General features: G+C 44.2%; 1 protein-coding gene across 2 annotated transcripts in view; it reads right to left on the bottom strand.

Moving 5' to 3' along the window:
- Positions 1 to 21,050, bottom strand: part of EXOC6B (exocyst complex component 6B) — a 715,681-nt gene that overhangs the window by 11,603 nt on the left and 683,028 nt on the right. The window lies entirely within an intron of this gene.

Raw genomic sequence — 21,050 nt, 5'->3', positions numbered from 1 at the left:
ACTAATTTCAAACTTATCCCAAGGTTGCAAGAATAAGCAGAGAATAAAGAACATCATATGCCTTCCTCCCACACCCATCATCAACATTTCACACCATATGCTCCAGCCTTCGTGCGCTCTTTCTCTCTTTACACACATGGGCACACAAGAGCTTCCTTTTCTGAGTCGCTTGAGAGGAACTTGAGTGTACCATGGCCCTCTATTCCCAAGTACTTCAGCATTCCCAAGTATCAGGGATATTCTCTTGCATAACCATAGTAGTTTCCAACTGCAGAGAATTTAATACTGACACGGTCCGTATTCTAATTTTAGAAATTGAGCCAATAATGTCCTGCATATAGACTTCGGCTTGGGTTTTGCTCCAATATATCATATCGCTTAGGATGTGGTATTACATTTAATTGTCTTCTGTTAAGTCTCCTTTAATCTGGACTATTTCCACAGCCTTTCTTATATTGACATTTTTGAAGAACAGAGTCCCCTGCCACCTTTTTCCCCACTCAGTTTTGTTTTTTTCTAGTGCTTTCTCATACTTAGATTTAAGACCTGCCCTTCTGGCCGGAATTCTACCTCAGTGCTGCTGTGTACTCCTCAGAGGAACCCTGTCTGGAGGTGTACACTGTTTATTTGTCTCTCCTTGGTGGTATTAATTTTGAACACTCTGTCAAGATGTCGTCTGATCTCTCCCTGACAAGGTATTGTGTTTTCCTTTGCAACTAGTAAGCAACTGAAGACACAGTTTAAGACCATGAGAATATACAGCTCCCGATTAAAATTTCCCCTCAGCTTTAGCGTCCATCGAAGATTCTCGTCGGCTTCAGCTTCACTGTCGTGGCTGCAAACAGATGGCATTCCAACTCCACTCTTCCTTGCACATTTATCACTTGTTACTCAGCATTTCTCCCCCATTAACTTACGTATTTATTTATGGCATGGACTCATCGGCTCCCATTTTCTCAATGGCTTATAGTCATTACTATACCTAATTCATTATTTTGGTGCTCAAATTGTCCCTGATTTGACAAGTGGGAACCCCTCTGAGCTGGAGCCTGTGTCCTTATGCCCCATATACTTTCTGAGGACATGCTTCCTTTCCGACATAATTAGGTGTTTCAGGCTTGTCTTGCATCGACCATGCCCCAGCCATTTCTCTGAGGAGCTCTGGGTTCTTTTAGTGGCAATGTTATAGAGACCAGGATTTGGGGGCTAGGTGTGGCCATTGCTCCTGGAGCGTCTTTGTTCATTGCTACTGGGGGGGCAAACCGTGGGAAGTTAAGCCCTTTCAGTTCACGGTGCTAGGAAACACATGCATGTAAACATACACATACATATGTGAGCACACGCACATACACGTGTTGTACATGTGTGTAAGCATGTACACATTCATGCTTTAGAAATGACGAGTTTATACCAACACCTCCATTTCTAATCATTCTCCCAGAGTTCTTTCTTGCCTTCCTCCATTCTGTATTTGTGCGTGCTTTCTTCCACAGTGGGTAACCTGGCTCTCAAGAATGTCATCTCAGTTACTAATTTGCTCAGGCCTGGAAGATATCTAAATAGGTTCGGAACTATTTGTAGAGGCCACTACAGAAAAAAATGCACAATTTTTCCCTCCCAACTTAAGACTGAGTGTACAATCCAACACCATGTTTCTAAGTCACTTGGGCTCATTCTTAATTCTCTCTTCAGTGTAGTTATGGTATTCAGCTAAATAAATGGGTTCATTTGTGTCCACTCGCTTTTAGTTTTAGGCTCCTCCCTCCCATCCTTGTTAATTTCTTAAATATGCAGGACATTAACATGCTTCCAAAAGTCAACTCAGAGAAGCATTGTTCCCTCCCTTGCAGTATCTCTTTTACCCCGATCCCTTCCATGGCTCACGGGTAACCAACTCTCTTGGTTTTGGATTTGTCCTCCTTACGCTTCTATTTGTGAAGAAAGGCAGAGGCACCCATGCTCTCTTATTTCTCTTTCTTTCTTTCACAGAAAGTAGCCCATTATATATGTACTTTAAGAACTCTTACCTCTTGATGTTCAGAAGTAGGTGGTAGATGGAGGAGAAGAAAGGGGGGTCGGGTTGGAAGACTGAAGTTAAGATCACTTCCACAATCTTTATGATCTGAACATCACCTTGCAACTTTTACCATATCCTCATGCTTTGTGTTCTTATTTACTTAACATTTTTTTCTTTGTTATCGATTCACGTTTGGATCTTAAGAAACATGTAAAAAGAACACCTGACGTCACTATCGCAAATGGGAACCCACTCCTATTGCCATAAATGGAAGATATTCCAAATACTAGCACCACCAGGAGGTGTTGCCCCTGCCACAAAGACTAAAAGGGAATGGCTTAGGTAGTGCTTTCGCCTTTCATGGTACCTCTAGGTGTTATCTAAACCTGCATCGTGACTACCGGAATGCCTTCTGTACCTCCAGTATTCCGTCCACCCTATGTTTCGGGTTTAGGCTGTGACTTTTAGCCAAGAGTTCAGGGAAGCCTGTGTGCCTGGAACAGAGTTAAGTGACCTGTGTGTACCAAGGAACACTCAGGATGGAAGTTTTAGCCAAGCGTCAGTCTTATTATGAGAGACGATCAGTGTATGCATGACTTCTGTGTGCTGGGCTGGTCAAGAAGGGCCAGAGCCAAGGGTCTGCTTTGGCTGGTGAGGCCTACCTAGCAAGCCCGGCTGGGCTGGGAAACTTGTTAACACAACCACAAGGGTAGTTCACTTTGCTCACAATCAGGTACCCTCATTAGAGTGTTTCTCTGTAGTTGGCTTTTGGGGAGTTCTTACTTCTGCATTAGAACACTGTTACAATTTCCAATTCTGCATGGGATGTCTTCTGATAGGATTTACAGAACCACACTTTTGGGTTGCACTATGCTCATTCTATTTATATTTAAGAGGGGTTTTTCCCCCTTTTAAAAAAAAATTATTTTTAAGCAATCTCTACACCCAGCATGGGGCTCAAATTTACAATCCCAAGATCAAGAGTTGTATGCTCTACTGACTGAGCCATCCAGGTGCCCCTATAGTTCTTAAAATTATAAAAATTATAACCTACTAACATTTAAAAAGTTCACATGAAGTAACCTCTTCTAACATTTACTCAAAGGATTTGAAACAGTAATAATAAAACACATTTGCTTGTCTCAGATGTTTTCAATGAAGATGCAAGCCCATGGAAAGCGGCAAATATTTTTAAAGCATCCACCATGTGCAAAGAACAGGACTGGGCCTTCCAAGTGCCATTAAAGTAAATGGTTTACCTTCATAGAGGAGAATAAAAGAAAAGCAAGAATAACTGTAATCCAAGCCAAATCAGTGAAATGCTATATTACATGACATACTGACGATTACTCCTTTTGAACTATCAACTGAACATTTTGCAAAATTTTTACTTATCACAAAATTTAAAATTTAAATTTAGGACAAAATTTAAACAAATTGTGGTGCAAACCACAACTCACTCACTCTCTCTCTTTCCACGTGCTTCAAGTTTAATGCCTTAGAGGTGGTGGGAATCATCTCTGATATTAAATACCAGTTAGACTTATATCATGGTCATAGAGTTCAATATGGAAATGTGTTTGCATTTTATTAACACCAGTGTCAGATTTTTTTTTTTTAAAAGATTTTATTTATTTATTTGACAGAGAGAAATCACAAGTAAGCAGAGAGGCAGGCAGAGAGAGAGGAGGAAGCAGGCTCCCTGCTGAGCAGAAAGCCCGATGTGGGGCTCGAACCCAGGACCTGGGATCATGACCTGAGCCGAGGCAGCGGCTTAACCCACTGAGCCACCCAGGCGCCCCAGTGTCAGATTTTTAAAAACTTTTTCTTTTGAAATAATTTTAGGCTTATGTAAAAGTTGCAAAAATAGTTTAGATAGATAGTCCCTCCGTACCATTCACCCACCCTCTCAAATGTTCACCATTGCCATGGTATAATGATCAGAACCAAGAAATTAACATTGGCACAATACTAGTATCTAAACTATGACTTTATTCTGCTTTCACTAGATTTTCCACTAATGTCCTTTTTCTTTTTTTTTTAATTTTTTATTTCTTTTCAGCATAACAGTGTTCATTGTTTTTGCACCACACCCAGTGCTCCATGCAATCTGTGCCCTCCCTAATACCCACCACCTGGCTCCCCCAACCTCCCACCCCCCATCCCTTCAAAACCCTCAGATTGTTTTTCAGAGTCCGTAGTCTCTCATGGTTCACCTCCCCTTCCAATTTCCCTCAACTCCCTTCTCCTCTCCATCTCCCCTTGTCCTCCATGTTATTTGTTATGCTCCACAAATAAGTGAAACCATATGATAATTGACTCTCTCTGCTTGACTTATTTCACTCAGTATAATCTCTTCCAGTCCCCTCCATGTTGCTACAAAAATTGGGTATTCATCCTTTCTGATAGAGGCATAATACTCCATAGTGTATGTGGACCACACCTTCCTTATCCATTCGTCCCTTGAAGGGGATCTTGGTTCTTTCCACAGTTTGGCGACTGTGGCCATTGCTGCTATAAATATTGGGGTACAGATGGTCCTTCTTTTCACTACATCTGTATCTTTGGGGTAAATACCCAGTAGTGCAATTGCAGGGTCATAGGGGAACTCTATTTTTAATTTCCTGAGGAATCTCCACACTGTTCTCCAAAGTGGCTGCACCAACTTGCATTCCCACCAACAGTGTAAGAGGGTTCCCCTTTCTCCGCAACCTCTCCAACACATGTTGTTTCCTGTCTTGCTAATTTTGGCCATTCTAACTGGTGTAAGGTGGTATCTCAAAGTGGTTTTAATTTGAATCTCCCTGATAGCTAGTGATGAACATTTTTTCATGTGTCTGATAGCCTAGAACTCATACAGCAATTCAGTAACGTGGCAGGATACAAAGTCAATGTACAGAAATCAGTGGCTCTCTTATACACTAACAATGAAAATACAGAAAGGGAAATTAGAGAATCGATTCCATTTACTATAGCACCAAGAACCATAAGATACCTGGGAATAAACCTAACCAAAGAGGTAAAGGATCTGTACTCGAGGAACTAGAGAACACTCATGAAAGAAACTGAAGAAGACACAAAAAGATGGAAGACCATTCCATGCTCTTGGATCGGAAGAATAAACATTGTTAAAATGTCTATACTGCCTAGAGCAATCTATACTTTTAATGCCATTCCGATCAAAATTCCATCGGTATTTTTCAAAAAGCTGGAGCAAATAATCCTAAAATTTGTACGGAATCAGAAGAGACCCTGAATTGCTAAGGAAATGTTGGAAAACAAAAATAAAACTGGCGGCATCACGTTACCAGATTTCAAGCTTTACTACAAAGCTGTGATCACCAAGACAGCATGGTACTGGCATAAAAATAGACACATAGACCAGTGGAACAGAGTAGAGAGCCCAGATATGGACCCTCAACTCTATGGTCAAATAATCTTTGACAAAATAGGAAAATATACAGTGGAAAAAAAAAAAAGACAGTCTCTTCAATAATGTCCTTTTTCTGATCCATTCTTGGATCCCGCCTTGAACTTATTCCTCATGTCTCCTTTGTCTCTTCCAATCTGTCACAGTTCCTCTTCTAATCTTTCAAGACCTTGATACTTATGAACAGTGTACCTTTGGTCTTTTATTTTATTGACTGTCTCTCAATTTGGGTCTGCCCAATATTTCTATGGTTAGACTGAAACAGTAGTCTTAGCCAAGAGGGAGCTTACTTCCAAAGGGACATCTGGCGATGCTTGGAGACATTTTGGTTGTAAAGAGTCTGGGGGTAGAGGGCTGTTGGTGGTGATGCTGCTTCTAGTGGGCAGAAGCCAGGGATGCTGTTAAACATCCTACAATGCTCAGGACAGCCCTCATGACAAAGAATTACACAATCCAAAATGTCGTTAGTGTTGAGGTTATGCATTTTCTTGCAAGAATACTACAGAAGTGATACCATGCCCTGCTCAGTGCATCAACATCAGATCCACAGCAAAGTTACTATTTTCACCTTTGGAATTAATATACTCCTGGAGGGAGCTCTACTTTGAGGCTATGCAAATATCCTGTTTCCCCTCCAACTTTTGTCCACCAACTTTAATATCCATTGCCAGATCCTGCCTGCAACAATATTGACGGTGGTGGTTGACTAGTTCTCTCATTCCTTTGGTAGTTATTAACTGGAATTCTTCTGTGAGGAAAAGTACTGTCCTTCACCTCCATTTATTTATGGTCCAATTATTTATATCAGTATTACCTCATGAATATTTATTTTATTTCCCAGGTTATAATCTACTACGATCATTATTCATATTTTTTTTCAAATTGTCCAGTTTTGGGTCAGTAGGAATTCCTGCAGATTCACTCCCCAGTGTATTTTCGGCCAGTCCTACCTTTTTCTGAACACTTGCTTACTTTCTGCACTAAGACATTGCCAGCTCATCTTGTACCTTCCCTGCCCCTGCTCTGCAGTCAGTCACTTTTCCAAGAAGCTCTGGTTTCTTTACCGAAGAATGGTTTTTAGAAGCCAAGATCTGGGCAATTAGCACGCTCATTTCTATTGGGTGTTACTGCTTTGAGGGCATCTCAGTGGACAGAGCTAAGAGATCTCTGGTGTTTTACTAATTTGCGTGTCATCTATATTTATTTCTGTAACTATTTATGTATCTGTATTAAAATCATGAGTTCCTATCTGATGTCTCCAATTGCAGTCCCAGCACCACAGGGTTCATGCTAGCCTTTCCCTCTTTCCTCCTTTATTACTTCTTTCTCTGACAGTGAGAAACCTGGCTCTCATTATCTAGAATATATTTTACTTATTTGTTCAATCCTAGCACAAATTTTGGAATTGCTAATCCATGCTCCTGTGAGAAGCAAATTTACTAACTAGAGCGTACTATTTTTTTTTTCTTTTTGTCCTTAGGCTTATAATTTCCACTCAAAATACTGGTTTTTAAATTACTTGGGTTAGTTCTTTTCTTCCTTATTCCTTTCAGTGTGGTTATATTATTCTTTCATAATTCAGTTAGACTTATTTTTCACTGCTTATGTTCCATTTTGGATTCCTCCCACATTCCGGTTGACTTTTATTATTTATTTATTTGGGGGAATGAGTCAGAGCCATATAAAATTGTATGCAGAAGAATCCCTCCCTCCTCATCCCAACTAACCTGTTCTAGTTTCTCCACTTCTTTCTACATCTTCTAGCCACCTATTGCATGTACCCCAGTTTCGCTTCTGGTTTATCCTTCTTTTATTACTTTGTATAAATGAGAATATACATGGGCATTTTCTTATATCCTTTTCTTTCTCACTTGAAAGATAACATACCACAGATACTTCTTCTGTGCTTTGCTTTTTTTCACATAATGATGTGGCCTAGAACTCTCTCCCTAAATGCTAATTTCTTACTAATGATCATATTCTTGATGTATTCATATAAATGCTATTTTGTAAACCCAGGTAAGCATTTTTTAAGAACAGGCCAGACATTATGTTGGGGGCATTTCATTATTAAACTGGTGGCATAGGAGAGTTTTCAGTACTCACCGAGTAGGACATACTGATAAATAATGTGGCTACTTCAATCAAAAGCACTCAACCGATCACTAATGATGCTTCGACTGCAAACAGAGTTATCTGTCCATGTTATTTATCAGAAGAGGACAACTCAAGTAGTGTAGTAGTTGATGTGACACTTTACAAGCTACACAGGTTAACAAAAACTGTAAATTATATCATTACTGGTTATTATACAAAAATATGTCCAATTGGGAAAGGACAGGACAAGGAAAGACATTTGAAATCATGTTATACCAAGCAGCTACTATAATGGACTCTCTCTCTTTGCCTCCTGTATGACTTTTAATCTATATGTTTTATTATTTATTTTTTAAAAGATTTTATTTATGTATTTGTCAGAGAGAGAGAGAGCGAGAGTGAGCACAAGCAGGGAGAGCAGCAGGCAGACGGAGAAGCACACTCCCGGCAGAGTAGGGGGCCTGATGCAGGACTCGATCCTGGGACCCTGGAATCATGACCCAAGCTGAAGGCAGATGCTAACTGACTGAGTTACCCAGGCGTCCCTCAATATGACTTTTAATTAGAGTTTTGGCAGTTCTAAGTTGTCTCTACATATTTCTTAGTTATTTCAGAACACTCCCATGGTTTAATAGGATTCAAATTAAAATTCTGATATCTTGGGGGATGTGGTGGGGAGGACCAAGACCCGGAAAGGAGAAGCAAGTTGCTGAAAATCATGGGATAAACATGTGGTAGAGATGGCTTAATAGCTTACACTCCCCAAGATGCCACAGCTGTTTATTTTTAAAAATCCTCATTGGTCCAGGGATGCCTAGGTGGCTCAGGCGGTTGAGCGTTCAACTGTGGATTTCGACTCAGATCACGATTTCAGGGTCGTGAGCTCAGTCTCCATGCTGGGTGTGGAGCCTGCTTAAGATTCTCTCTTTTCCCTCCCCCTGTCCCCATGCACGTGTGAGCACACATGCAGGCTCTCTCTCTAAAAAAAAAGAAAAGAAAAAAAATGTCCTCCCTTGATCTAGGCTCTGGGTTGTGTTCTTGGCTGAGGCTAGGTCAAACTTCTACACAGACTTTCTTTTTTGCAGGGTAACTGAGAAATACTAGAAAAATCCAAATGACTCAAAGAGAAAACTAGTCCAAGGCCACAGAGTGAGTTAACTGGACAGAGCACAGATAGCATCGTTATAGCAGAACAAATGCCAACTTCCAGAAAAGGTTTTTGGAATGAGATTTTAGGATAAAGGAGGGCCCTGTTAATCTTTGTTAGTGCATACCAACATATATGCTTCTCTAGCAGAAAGTGTACAAGTATTTCAAATGGATGAGTTATGCATGGGTAAAGGAATAGAAGGAAATCTTCAAGTAAGAATTATAGATTAATATTTAAGCAAACAATTCTGAGGGTGTCCCTGTGATCGCACAGGCAGAAAGGGCTGCCCGAAGAACTCAGAAAGTAGAGACGAAGAGACTGGAGAAGAGTGCCCTTCCTGTTCCCGCTTCTGGGCTAGTGCTTGTCACCCACACCAATTCACATCATGCCTACTCTTGGGGAAGAGAGCTTACATACTTTTTGCCTTCCTTTCTAGTTTTGTGATCTGAGCCTCATCTCCCATGTAGATGGGGAGCTCGCCAAGGATGGGGATCATGTTTTCTCCTTCTGACTGCTCCACGGTGTGGATGAGCATAGGGCTAGATTCCTAGCAGTCAGGAGAGATATGTTACTTGGAATTCAAATAGGGGAACTAACATTTTGTAGGTACGATATTAGCTAGATGGTGCGACAGGCTTGTAATGTGTTTCGCACAGGAAACTTTCTGATGGACCAAACCCAAGGCCCTCTTGACCAGCACTAGAAGGGTGGCTGAATGAGGAAGAAGGAAACATCAAACAGGAGAGATAATTCCTTTCACACGTGAGTGGGGACCCAGCCCTGGATATGTGGTTCCGAGGTTCCAGAGGAGAACCCCCATGACTACCAAATGGGAACTCAGCATCTGTTTGGCTCCAAAGTGACATGTGGGCTGGCTCCTAGTGGGCAGTGTGGGGCCTACCCCGCATTAGGGAGACCCTCCTCTTTCTAGAATGTCTGCAAAGATTCCACAGGAGTAAAGGATCGTAGGAGCTAAGGTACACACAGACAGACACAGTTACAAAGACACACTGACGACAGCCGTACCTCTTTCCCCCGGTGCTTTTCTTTACATGTTTTCTCTTGAACAGGCACACTGAGTCTTGTAGAGATTGTGCTCCCAAGCAGGTGTGTCTGTGAAGTAAACTTGCGGTACAAACCCCTGAATTTGTACTTTATATATATCCCAGAAGAATTTCTCGGGTTAAAGAGGAGAGACTACAAAACGAGTCCATATAAGTTACTCTTCTGAGACATTTAACATATAATCTCACTGACAAAATTCTCAATATGCCACCTCTTCAGAACATGGCCGCTATATCAGAGTAAATTTACTCAAGAGAAAAGGAACATACAGAACACTAAGCCAGGCAGTTTCTTTTGTCTGTTCCCTGCCTTGGACAGGATGAAACCAATTGCAATATTATACAGTATTTTTCATAATCACTGATTCACAGGTGCCTTTTAGGAGGCAGGTTAACACAGCAAAAAAGAGCCTCAGGCTGGGGGTTCCCTGACTGACCATGTGACCCCAGATAGGCCACTCAATCTGGTTTCTCCTTCTGGTGTTGGAATCAGAAAGCTCCTATCAACAGCCGAGGGCAGATCAAGAGAGAGGAGTATGGAATTGACTACTGGTCCCTTCGTGTTCACTGCCCAAGATCTTCCTCAACTCCCTGGCCCTGACTGAAATCTGGGCAAATGGAGGAAAGAGAAAGTGGGAATGATTTTAACAAACATAAACTGAGTACCAACAATGTATCAGGCACTCTTTTGAAAGGGTAATCAGATATCTCCAGGCTGACAAGTAATAGATACAGAATGATGGGAGCCTCTAAGAGGTACGCTAACAGAGAGGACAGAAAGTTCAGGAGAAGGGCATCTAAGCCGGAGCCAGGTAGGTGGGGACTGCCTTAGAAGTAGGCAGGACAAATGAGCAAGTGATAAATGGCGTCATATGCTTAGCTAAGGAGACTGAATTTTAGCCTCGAGCCTTCTCTCCTTGTTTTCATCAAAGCTGCTATCTGCTCTCTTCTAGATCATGGGATGGAAAACTACAGTCACCACTTGTTTATGTAAATAAAGTTTTATTGGAACACAGCCATGCTCATTGGTTAATGATCTAGGACTGTGTAGGCCTTAATAGCTCAGTTAAGTAGTTGTGACAGACCAAAGGCTTGAAAACCCTAAAATATTCTCTATCCAGTCCTTTACAGACAAAGTTCGCCTTCAGATCCAGGCCAGGGAGGGCAGTGTGCTCTGAAATTTTCTCAGACGGGAGATGATATTAGACACCTAAATTAAAGAAAAGACAGAAAGAAAATGGCTTCATGGAAATCCTTCCGATTGTAATGAGGGGGCAAAAAACTTTACTTTTTTTTTTTTTTAAGGATTTTACTTATTTGACAGACAGAGATCACAAGTAGGCAGAGAGGCAGGCAGAGAGAGAGGAGGAAGCAGGGTCCCCACCGTGCAGAAAGCCCAATGTGGGGCTCGATCCCAGGACCCTGGGATCATGACCCGAGCCGAAGACAGAGGCTTTAACCCACTTAGCCACCAAGGCACCCCAAAAAACTTTATTATCTTAACATCTGGCATCAGAATTCTTTTAAGGCAGAAAAATGGGTTTGTGTCTCACTTTGTAAGGAGAGGGAAGGAATTTGTTCCGCTGGCTCTCGAGAGGCAGGGAGCTGATCTGAAGAGGGGGACTTCACCCACCCGTGTAAGAAGGGCCAAGAGGGAAGTTCCTACTGGTATTACGACCCCAAATGACTTTGAAGAGCTGGGATGTCTGATAAGTGACTATTCTAAAGCTGTTTGCTGTGTAGTATGGGATATAAATCTCTCTTAACAAGCCATGTCCTCAATCCTAATCTTTGGTCAAATCAACTCTGTTCTCAATTGCTTGGGTGGATGGGTTATTTATTTCTTGGGGGAACTCAAAGAGGCTGAGTTTCACACCACAATCTGCACAACTGCGCCATGGAAATGGGAGCCCAGGAAAGAAGACTGGAGGTTTCTAGCGATTCACAGAAATCTGAAGAAGGCTGCAGGATTTTCCACAGGCCAAGGAACTGGAGTGGGGAGATGCACCGAGTTTTTCTGGATCTCTACAGGCTAAAGGGATCTGGCTTATACCTGAGTTTTACCACAGTGGCCACTCAAGAGGCTTCTTGGGCCTTCCAGAAAGATCTGACCTCCTGCTCTTTTTTTTTTTTTTTTGCCCCCTGGTTGAGTGAGGGGAGAAGGGGCCAGTAGTGACCATGAGGTCCCCTGCTCTCCCGCCAGCCCAGCTGCCAGACATGGGGCGGGGGGAGGGGGAGGCCTCATTAAGCTCTTTATCAGAGACCCACTGCACATCAGCAGCTTCCCCTGAAAGGGAACGTCACTCTGAGAAATATTTATATGCCTCATAAATGTGGGTTTATAGGTTTGCTATCTAAACTCTTCACCTCTGAGACTACCTTGGTGAAGAGAAAAAGAAAGCCAGGGAGGCTTAAGGCTTTCTCATTGTCATCAGCTCGTGCCTGGGGGGAGACTCCCAAATAAAAATGCCAACACCAAGCAACCTTTGTCAGAGACTGTCCTGTAAGGCCATTTCTCATGGATGACAGCATCTGTCCTGCTGCAGGGGCAGAAGGAAAACCTATTATCAGGCTCGATCACAACCATACTGTACATCCATGTTCCAGGAGAGGACAGGAAGCCTTTGCCACGGGCTGACAGACTTGCCCCTGGTCGGGGTGGGGAAGGCAGGCGGGTGTGGGCTTTGGATGGAGCTGCTGCCCCAGATATGGTGGGAGAAGGAGCCATGAGCCATGGGCCGGTGCTCTCTCTCCTTCAGCGTACTGTGATTTGTTCGAGGTTCTTAAGGTAAGTGGATTAGGACCCATAAGGTTGAGTTTTTATGTAAACACCCTCCCTCTCTGGCCCAAATGAGTAAGTGGTTTAAAGCCGCACCCCCTGCAAGGGTACTCTGGACTGAAGGTTTAACATTAACAGGTGAATATAAGCAAACACCAAGGAAATGGCAGGGCTCACCAGTCTCTATCCTGTGCAAGCTCTTCTCATCCACATTCTAAAGTAAACATGGTGATGAGCTAATCAGGTTTGATAAAGCAGCCCTCCAAATTTGAAATTATTAAAGAGGCTATTTAACATAGGATCTGCATCCCCTACTGTAAATAATGAACTTGACTCAGCCTAAGTACATATTGTGCCTTGAAATATTAATGACAGGAAAGAGTGTGTACACTCACATGGGCTTACGCACAAGCCGACTTCCGAAGGTAATGATGGGGAGGGGTGCGGTAGGTGTGGGATTCTCCTTTTGTAGATATTCAGCATCTAATTGTAATAAATTGTTCACAAATTGTTATATACACAAATATAAGGGGTGAGTCCTTAAGACTTTTTGCCAGGAGTGGCAGCCAATCAAAAAAGTTTGGAGACACTGGTTAGGTCACCTGCAGGAAACACTCTCTATCCAACATCCATAATGACAATGGTCTGGGCTTTCTTATTAACGGATAAATTAAGAAATTTTAGTTGTAAAAAATTACTTCTTGCCTTATATGAGTCATTACAAATTACAGCCCGGGAACTTTATGGTAGGCATAAAAAGTATATCTAACACTATAGGGCAGTAAAGCTGGGAATGTCCTGATACCCTGGGCAAGTTTAGAATACACTAGAATCTCAATGGTCTGGGAAACATGCTTGGGTCTGGACAAAAGGCTTGGCCTGGAGAGCCAACTTCTGAAGACCCTTAGTGCAATCAGATACGCATTTGGTTAATACCTATTTTGTCCTGGGTTGAGGGACAGGAGATGGAATAAAATTGCCACTCAGGGTCCACTGCCAAATTGTATAAGTAACCAACAGACCAAGCAAAGAAGCACGAGAAAAGTTATTCTCAACCACCAAGGGTCCTTTCTGTTTGTTTTCCCTCTAGAAACTCCAAATTTCAGAAGAGTTCTTCTGCCTTCCAAAGACTGTGTTAAGTAAACACTAGTTCTTACGAAGGTCACAGTCCTGGTCCTCTTGGGGTTGGTATATTTGTTATTTCCCTTGTCTTTAAGTTTCTTTCTTTCCATTCAATTCTATTTTCCTAGTTATAGTAATGTATCATTTTAATGAGCCACCTCAAGACCATTTTGGAAATAGATGGGATTAAATAAATTTGATAAAAAATTGCTAGTGAGCATGGTACGGGCCCTTGAGAGCCAAATGAAGGGCCCAGAGAGTGAGTACAATATGTGCTCAGAGCAAGGGAAGATGGGCACAGTTTAGACGAGAAGAGAGAATTTCAAATAAGAGATTAATGGATACCACGGTGCAGAAATGGGAGTAGATGAGACTTGTTTAAAGGCAGAAGAAACTGGACATTTCTTGAATACTTACTATGTGACAGATACTGGACTGGGCATCTTACCTATTTCATTGAATCCCCAGGAAAATCAACAGCCTGGATGGGTAGGTATCTCATTTTACAGATGAAGAAATGAAGGTCCCCAAAGGTTAAAAGAAGGGGTCGAAAGGAACATTATTCAGAAAGTGATAGAGTCAGGACTCGGAGGCAGGGCAGTGTGATTCCCGAGATGCGGCGCTTCTCTTAATTCTCTTTTGGGCCTCTCTGCATGGCCTACTGGTGTACAACCTGGCTGAGTGGAGGTGTCCCATAAAGGAGTAGCAGTGGGAAGATTGAAGAGGTAGTAGACTATTGACAGTGTAAGGATTTAATTTCTATTCCAAGGAGAGTGTAATATTTCATTAGCAATCTATTCTCTGGATCAGTAGTCTCAAGGAGAATGTTTTCAGGCAGGAAGATGTGAGGTGAAGAGGACCTGGGCTAGGACAGCAGAGAAAAGGTTGGCCTCGTATCAGATCCGACGGGAGGATGGGAGGCTGACGGACTGTTGCAAGGAGGCAGGGAAGACTCAACCATGAGCGAGAGGCAATTTTCAAAATCCATTTCCCCCGGGGACCAGGCAAGCAATACAAGCGGACAAATCAGGCAGGTGGCCCCATGACTGTTCTCATTCCCAGCAAAAGCAGCTGAATCAATATGGCTCCAGGTTCTCGCACCTATCTTTTGCTTCAACTCTGCAGGAGGTAGAGAGATATGTCTTGCCTTTTGCATTGTCTTGGCTCACCATGAATTTTGTAGACAGAGAGGAAGGCTGGCTGGAGGCCCACAGCAGGTCCAATGTGACCAGAATCAGTTACGGCTCACGAAACAGTGAAACCTTAGAATTACCTAACTCCACCGCAAATATCCTCCCTCTTCTATCAGAATCTCCTTCTAAAATTGTCCTCATGTCAGAAACTGTCACAATATTACTTCTCAGAATTCTCATTCAAGGGAGGAACAATTTTTGCTGGAATTCGGCCTGGCATTTCATAAAAACAGTCTGGACACCCAACTTTTTCAGTTTGTTCTGTGTTATCTCTTGGCTGGTAACACACCTTTCTTGATCCTGCTTTCCTTTACTAGCTTTAAATGTATTCCTTTGCCTTGTGAGGGGTTTTCAGATTCCAAAGTAGAAGACAGAAGGACAGCATTAGAGCCTGGCTGTGTCACCAGCAGTCAGTCCTACTGCCAAGCGTGACTCCTCTCAAGATAACTTTTACCGACTACCAATGGCCATCAGTGTCCCTTCCCGCTCTAAGATTCGCAATCTGGAGAATTCGTTATTAGGATGTACATAGCTATGGGACACAGAGAGTCGTTCTCATCACTTAGCAGGAATGAGGCTGCTAAAGTGGCAGACTGGGAGGAATTGCAGAGAATAGCACCACTCCTTCACCTCACAGAGGAGGAAATTGAGGTCCAGAAAGATTCATGATAATGTGCAGAAGCCACCATGAATGGGGCTGGGGTTAGAACAGAAGTATGTGACTTGTAGCCCACTCTTCTTTCTACTACGAGCAGCAATTTAATCAGCTGGTGGAGAACAAGAGTCCCTGAGACCAGAATACAAGTCAGATGCACAGAGAGGTGGAGAAGGAAAGGGAGATTTATTTTTTTATTTAAAAAAAGTAAAAAAAGAATATAAATCTATTTTACCCCTAGTGAACAGATGTTAGTGATTTGTCTACTTTACTTTCAATCCTCCTTTGTTTTAAAGGACTGAAACATTGTAAGCGAAGGTGAAATCCCCCTTCCCTTCCTCCGTCCTTTTGCCTGTCTGATTTTGTTATGTATCCCCTACAGGATTTTTATGCTTTTGATAGAAAAACAATATTTGGTAAGGTTTTGTGCTTTAGTTTACATACACGATATTGTAGGCAATGTTCACAATTTGCCTTTTTTCACTCAATATTATGTTTTCAAGATCTCTCCATGTTGATCCGTGGAAACCTAGTTCATTGGTTCTACCTGCCAAGTGGCATCCTCCACACTGGACATAGACTTAAATATACTACGATGTATGTTATCGACTCAGTGATGGGAATTTGTATGACTGTGTGTCCAGCTGACCGGGGAGTCTCCCAAGGGGAGCACTTGCCTGTACCCAGGAAGTGGCAGCATGCTAGGCAAGCATGCTGAGATCTTTAAACCACCAGCCGTATTTGCGATGGCGTACAAAAGGCCACATAGTGGGCCCTCTTCAGAAATACCCCGGCATTCGATACCACAGCAAGCAGCACAGAGAGAACTCGTATGACCGGTCTAGGCCAAGACTCTCAATGAAATAATTAAAAGGAAATCTCTCTCTTCTTGGGAAAGAGCATGCAGAAGAATAAAGAGGAACAGTAAAGCTGAGGTCATTAAGCCCATTCTGACCAGAATTAAGATAAACACAAAATATTTCCTGTCTGAATAGTGAGCACAGAAAGTTATATCCCCATTTCGGAGTCTCCGGGAATGGAGCACAAAGTCCCTGCAGGATTTTCAAGGGGACCTGAGGTGGACTGGGGACAGCAGAGAAGGACCAGCTCTGCTTCTATAGCTCCTGTCCTCTAGTTCCCAGAACGGGAAGAGACTCTCCGAAATCTTCCAAAAAGCACCCAAGTGCCCATTAGTTAGTGTGCGAATTGGGTGGAAGGAGACATGAGGAGAAGAAAGAAGCCTCTTTGGGGGGAGTTAGGTATCATTCCTGGGGGTCCCAGGATGGAGCGATTACTTCTCCCACTCTGCACAGACAAGCTTGGTCTTCCAATTCCTTGTCTGGCCACAGCAACAAGGCCTTTCGTCTGCAATGGCCTGGGAGCCTTTAGCCAACACGAGGTCCTTGTTTTCATCTCCCTGGGTCAGAGTAAGGCTTGTCACGGCGCTCTTGAATCCGTATAGGTTTCTGACTCATTTTCTCAATCAGTTACGTGCCTTTGTTAAGAACGTGCTCCAAGGGACGCCTGGGTGGCTCAGTTGGTTGAGCAGCTGCCTTCGGCTCAGGTCATGATCCCAGTGTCCTGGGATTGAGTCCCACATCGGGCTCCTTGCTTGGCGGGGAGCCTGCTTCTCCCTCTGCCTCTGCCTGCCATTCTGTCTGCCTGTGCTCGCTCGCTCTCCTCTCTCTCTGACAAATAAATAAAATCTTAAAAAAAAAAAAGAACCTGCTCCAATTTATTACATAAGGGTAGGAAGAAAGATAGAGTCAGTGAAAGCACTTGGAAATTTCGCAGTGTTATTATACTTACTAGCACTATTTATCACAGGAATATTATCATTCAAAGAGATTTTTAAAAAAGCAACTAAACATTACCCTTCGTGAACTTTAAAGCAATCAAACTTATCGGACTTTTTGCTTTAATGTTGTAACTAGAGCCCCTGGTGCTCTTCCAAGCTACAACTCCCCTGTCCTGACCCCAGAGCCACCATATCCATACTCTCTGCGAGCTGGAGCAGGGGACAGTCTCCAGTTTAGCATTTGTCCCTGTGGCTCGCTCCTGGGAACAGAGTTCCTGCGGGGACCTTAAACAAGGGCCAGATTATAAGCTGTGTTTTTTTTTAGAGGGGACCACCCACAGTTCACATGCCACGATCGAGCTGGGGGAGAAACAATTTATCCTCTCACCTGAGATCTCTCCCACGTCTACCAAAAAATCCCCCCAAAGGAGGTACCATGGGGTACTGGCAAATCACCATCTGGTCACCCAGCCCCATTCCTCACCTGAGGGCATGCTCTGTAGCAGCTAAAGAGTCCCACACTTGCCCCTGTCCCCTCTACGGATCTCAAGGGCAGAAACTCTACAATGCTGGGCTTGGGGCAGAGGGCGAGCTGGGGAATCTCCAGGCACAAAGACAAGTGTGGGGCAGGGCCGAGTCATCCCCCAGTCGTTCTGCGTTCTGCCTGGGAGCTGTGTTCAGCTAAGGGTTTCCGCAGGCCTGTCTTCCTCCTGGGCCACTGGGCAAGACACCAACCTCTCTCCAAGGTGGACGGAATAACAGCTACCCTGGGAAAGTGCTCAGCACAGTGCCTGGCATGTAGTAAGTGCTCAGTAACTGCTAGTGATGAGGCAGAGAAGGTGGGGGATGACGGAGACGAAGGAGGATGAGGAGGACTAGGGGGAGGAGAAAAGGATAGGCCCAGCAACCTATTTCGGCCTTCACAACTCCACCCGCGCTGCTCTCTGATTTGGAATACCTGCCCCTTTCTCTTTGTCCGATCCAGATCCTTCCCTTTCTAAAGAGATCCTTAAGAAGAAGGCTTTTTTTTTTTTTTTAAAGTGTTCAATGATTCATTAGTTGCGTATAACACCCAGTGCTCATCCCTCCTGTGTCCTCCTTAAAAAAAAAAAAGAAGTAGAAGCGGCAGCCTTCTTCAATCGCACCAGGCATGGCCTCTCACTGGGTAGTATCACAGCCCCTCTTAAACTCCTAATCATTCTACTGGTCTTGCCGCCTCGGGGAGATCCTAAGTTTAAGGGCAGGATCTAGCTTTTCTCTGCCTTCACCTGGCACAGGTCTTGTCCTATGTTAACTATGAAATGCTCAGGGCTGAGCAGGCATGGAAGCTCCTATTTCCTGGGCTCAGAGTGGTACCGAGCAAAGCACAAAGGGAATTCCACAGCTCAAGGCTGTCTTCCTGGCTGTTCCATACGCCTGGACTGTCTCTACCACCCCACATGGCTAACATGGCCCTGTGTGGGGTGAAGGGGGGAAAAGCCTATGTTCTCTAAATATTCCTCAAATGAGTAAGGGATTCTAGAAGCTGGTTTGAGAGGTCACACTTGCCACAGCTAGTTCCCTAAGCAATCATTCCCGCTCTGGCTGCTGGAGTACTAATTACATCCCACATTTCCAAGAGGGCTGCCGAGGTACAGTGGAGGCATGTTCCCAGAGCATGCCTGCACCGGTCCAGAGGCTCTGGACTGCCAAGAAATTGGGTTATAGCAAATCAGAGTTGCTCGAAGTCATCAAGTGGCCACTGCTCTGTAACCTGTGGAAGCCCAGGCTGTGGGCCCCCCTCCTGTTCATACTAAGTGACTCTGGAAGCTTCTGGAATTCTCTGGCCCAGAAGCATCTCTGCAAATGGGATGTCCCACCAAAGCACAGCTGGACAATTGAGGGCAACTTGGGACAGGCTTCTGTCCCCGAACGGTCTTCAGCTTTGTCTGGATACCAGCAAAGTCCCTCTCCTTCACCCCTTTACCTCATAGGCCAGATCAAAGGGGCTCGCATGTCTCAGCCTGGAAGCACCTTACAGGCTTGTCCAGGTTTACTTTCTCGAGTGTTTAGACTGTTTGGTGGAGCAGAAAACATAAATGTGTGCTGACTGATGGCTGTGAGACAGTGTCTCGGGAGGCCTGGGTCCTGGGGCCCTGAATGCATCAGAGCAAGCACGTTTGCCTGAGGTCTTCCTTCGGGCCTCCCCTGGGGTCCCTGCAGCTCTTGGGGGCACCCGGGCTGCCTCCTCAAGGCGCTGATCTCTGCCTTTCTGTGGGTGTTTCTTCATGCTCTCCAAAAGGCAGAGAATGGGTGGAAAGGCTCAGCCACAGGATATTGGACTGTTTACAGTTGGCCAGGCCAAGATTAGCGTGAGCACAACATATGCCAAGTTCATTGGAAGTTACATTTTCCCTTTGTTTACACATTAAAAGGGAGAAGACCAGAAGGAAAAAAAAAAAAAAAAGCAGGTGACCTCCTGTTAACCTCACTCGTCTGAGAGAGGCTGCTGCCCTCACCTCTGAATGAACTTTCAGATTATCTCAGACAAGATTCACCTTGCGCTGAACTTGTACGCCTGCTCTGAAGCCCCCAGTCACGTAGCTGTGATTAAACATTACAGAGTGGTCATAAATTTACAGAAGTATTATTGTGGCTTGCTTTCCTCTTTCTTCTTTGGGAGAGGAAGAGAGCAATGGGTTTAGGGTGGGGGGACCTCAAAAAGGGGAAACTCGTCGTCAAACAAACAGTTCCTTTTCACAGCTCGGAACAAAAGAGAACACATTGCATAGGTGTCCCAGAAAGAAGGGCAAAGAAATTTGGCCCTGGGAGAGAAATTAAAGCTCCAGAAGACTTCTAAAACCCCAAACTCAACAAAATGGCCGAGGTGTCCACAGTCCCATTGCCAGGCAATCTCAACGTTTGCAGGTGAAGGAACGAACGTGTTCTGCCCTCGCTCCTGCCTCTTCTTGAAGGGTATCCCTGCCTGGGAGAGAGAGGCGCCCTCCCCGGGGTTGGCCGTAGGGTGTGGGGCAGGCTGACGGGGCGGCTGGTGGGGGAAAGACGGCTGTGGGAAAGCCTGGTTCATTTTGTTCTTTGAGCAGCTATGAGAGATGAGGACGGCCTAACATCTGGGATATTTAAATGGAGACTGGACAAAGACTAGACCGTATTCGAAGGAAACACCCTGTAGCTGTGCCCAGGAGACTGACCAGATGACTTCAGAACATTTCTTTCTATGATTCACTGTTTTATGCTGAAAGTAGGGGGGAAATGGATGTTCCACTGAAGTAACGTTTGCTGAAACTTTCTAGGATCCCAAAGCCAAGATACGCCTGCACAAGGCCTGTGCCGCCCCTTAAACAATGAGACCTCTATAACCAGAAAAGGCCACGGAGTGCTCTATTTGATCCAAAAGAATTGTAAAAAGTGGTCAGGAAGCCCAGACTGAGGTGATAGGCTCTGGCCAGCAGAGTCACCTTTGGAAAGGAATCGTTCGGTCTCTGGTTACCCTATGGCAGGGACAGGGGCGCTAAAGAGGCTCATTGTTTCTCCAGTTGGCAAGGCCTTGTCCAGAAAAGCAGCAAAGCACGGGGTCCCTCCAATGAGGAAAGCAGCCGAGGGCTTAGCTCGGCTTCTGCTCTCACGAATCGGAATCAGCCAGGAGTCAGACAACAGCCTTTGGGACTGCTCAGGCGTTCCCTCTGACACGCAGAACTGAGCTGGGAAGAGAAGAGGCCACGGAGCCAGGACAGTGTTGGGGACA

This window comes from Lutra lutra, chromosome 9 (genome assembly GCF_902655055.1).
Source record: "Lutra lutra chromosome 9, mLutLut1.2, whole genome shotgun sequence".
Classification (NCBI taxonomy): Eukaryota; Metazoa; Chordata; class Mammalia; order Carnivora; family Mustelidae; genus Lutra; species Lutra lutra.
This window is presented reverse-complemented; position numbering and strand designations above follow the sequence as displayed.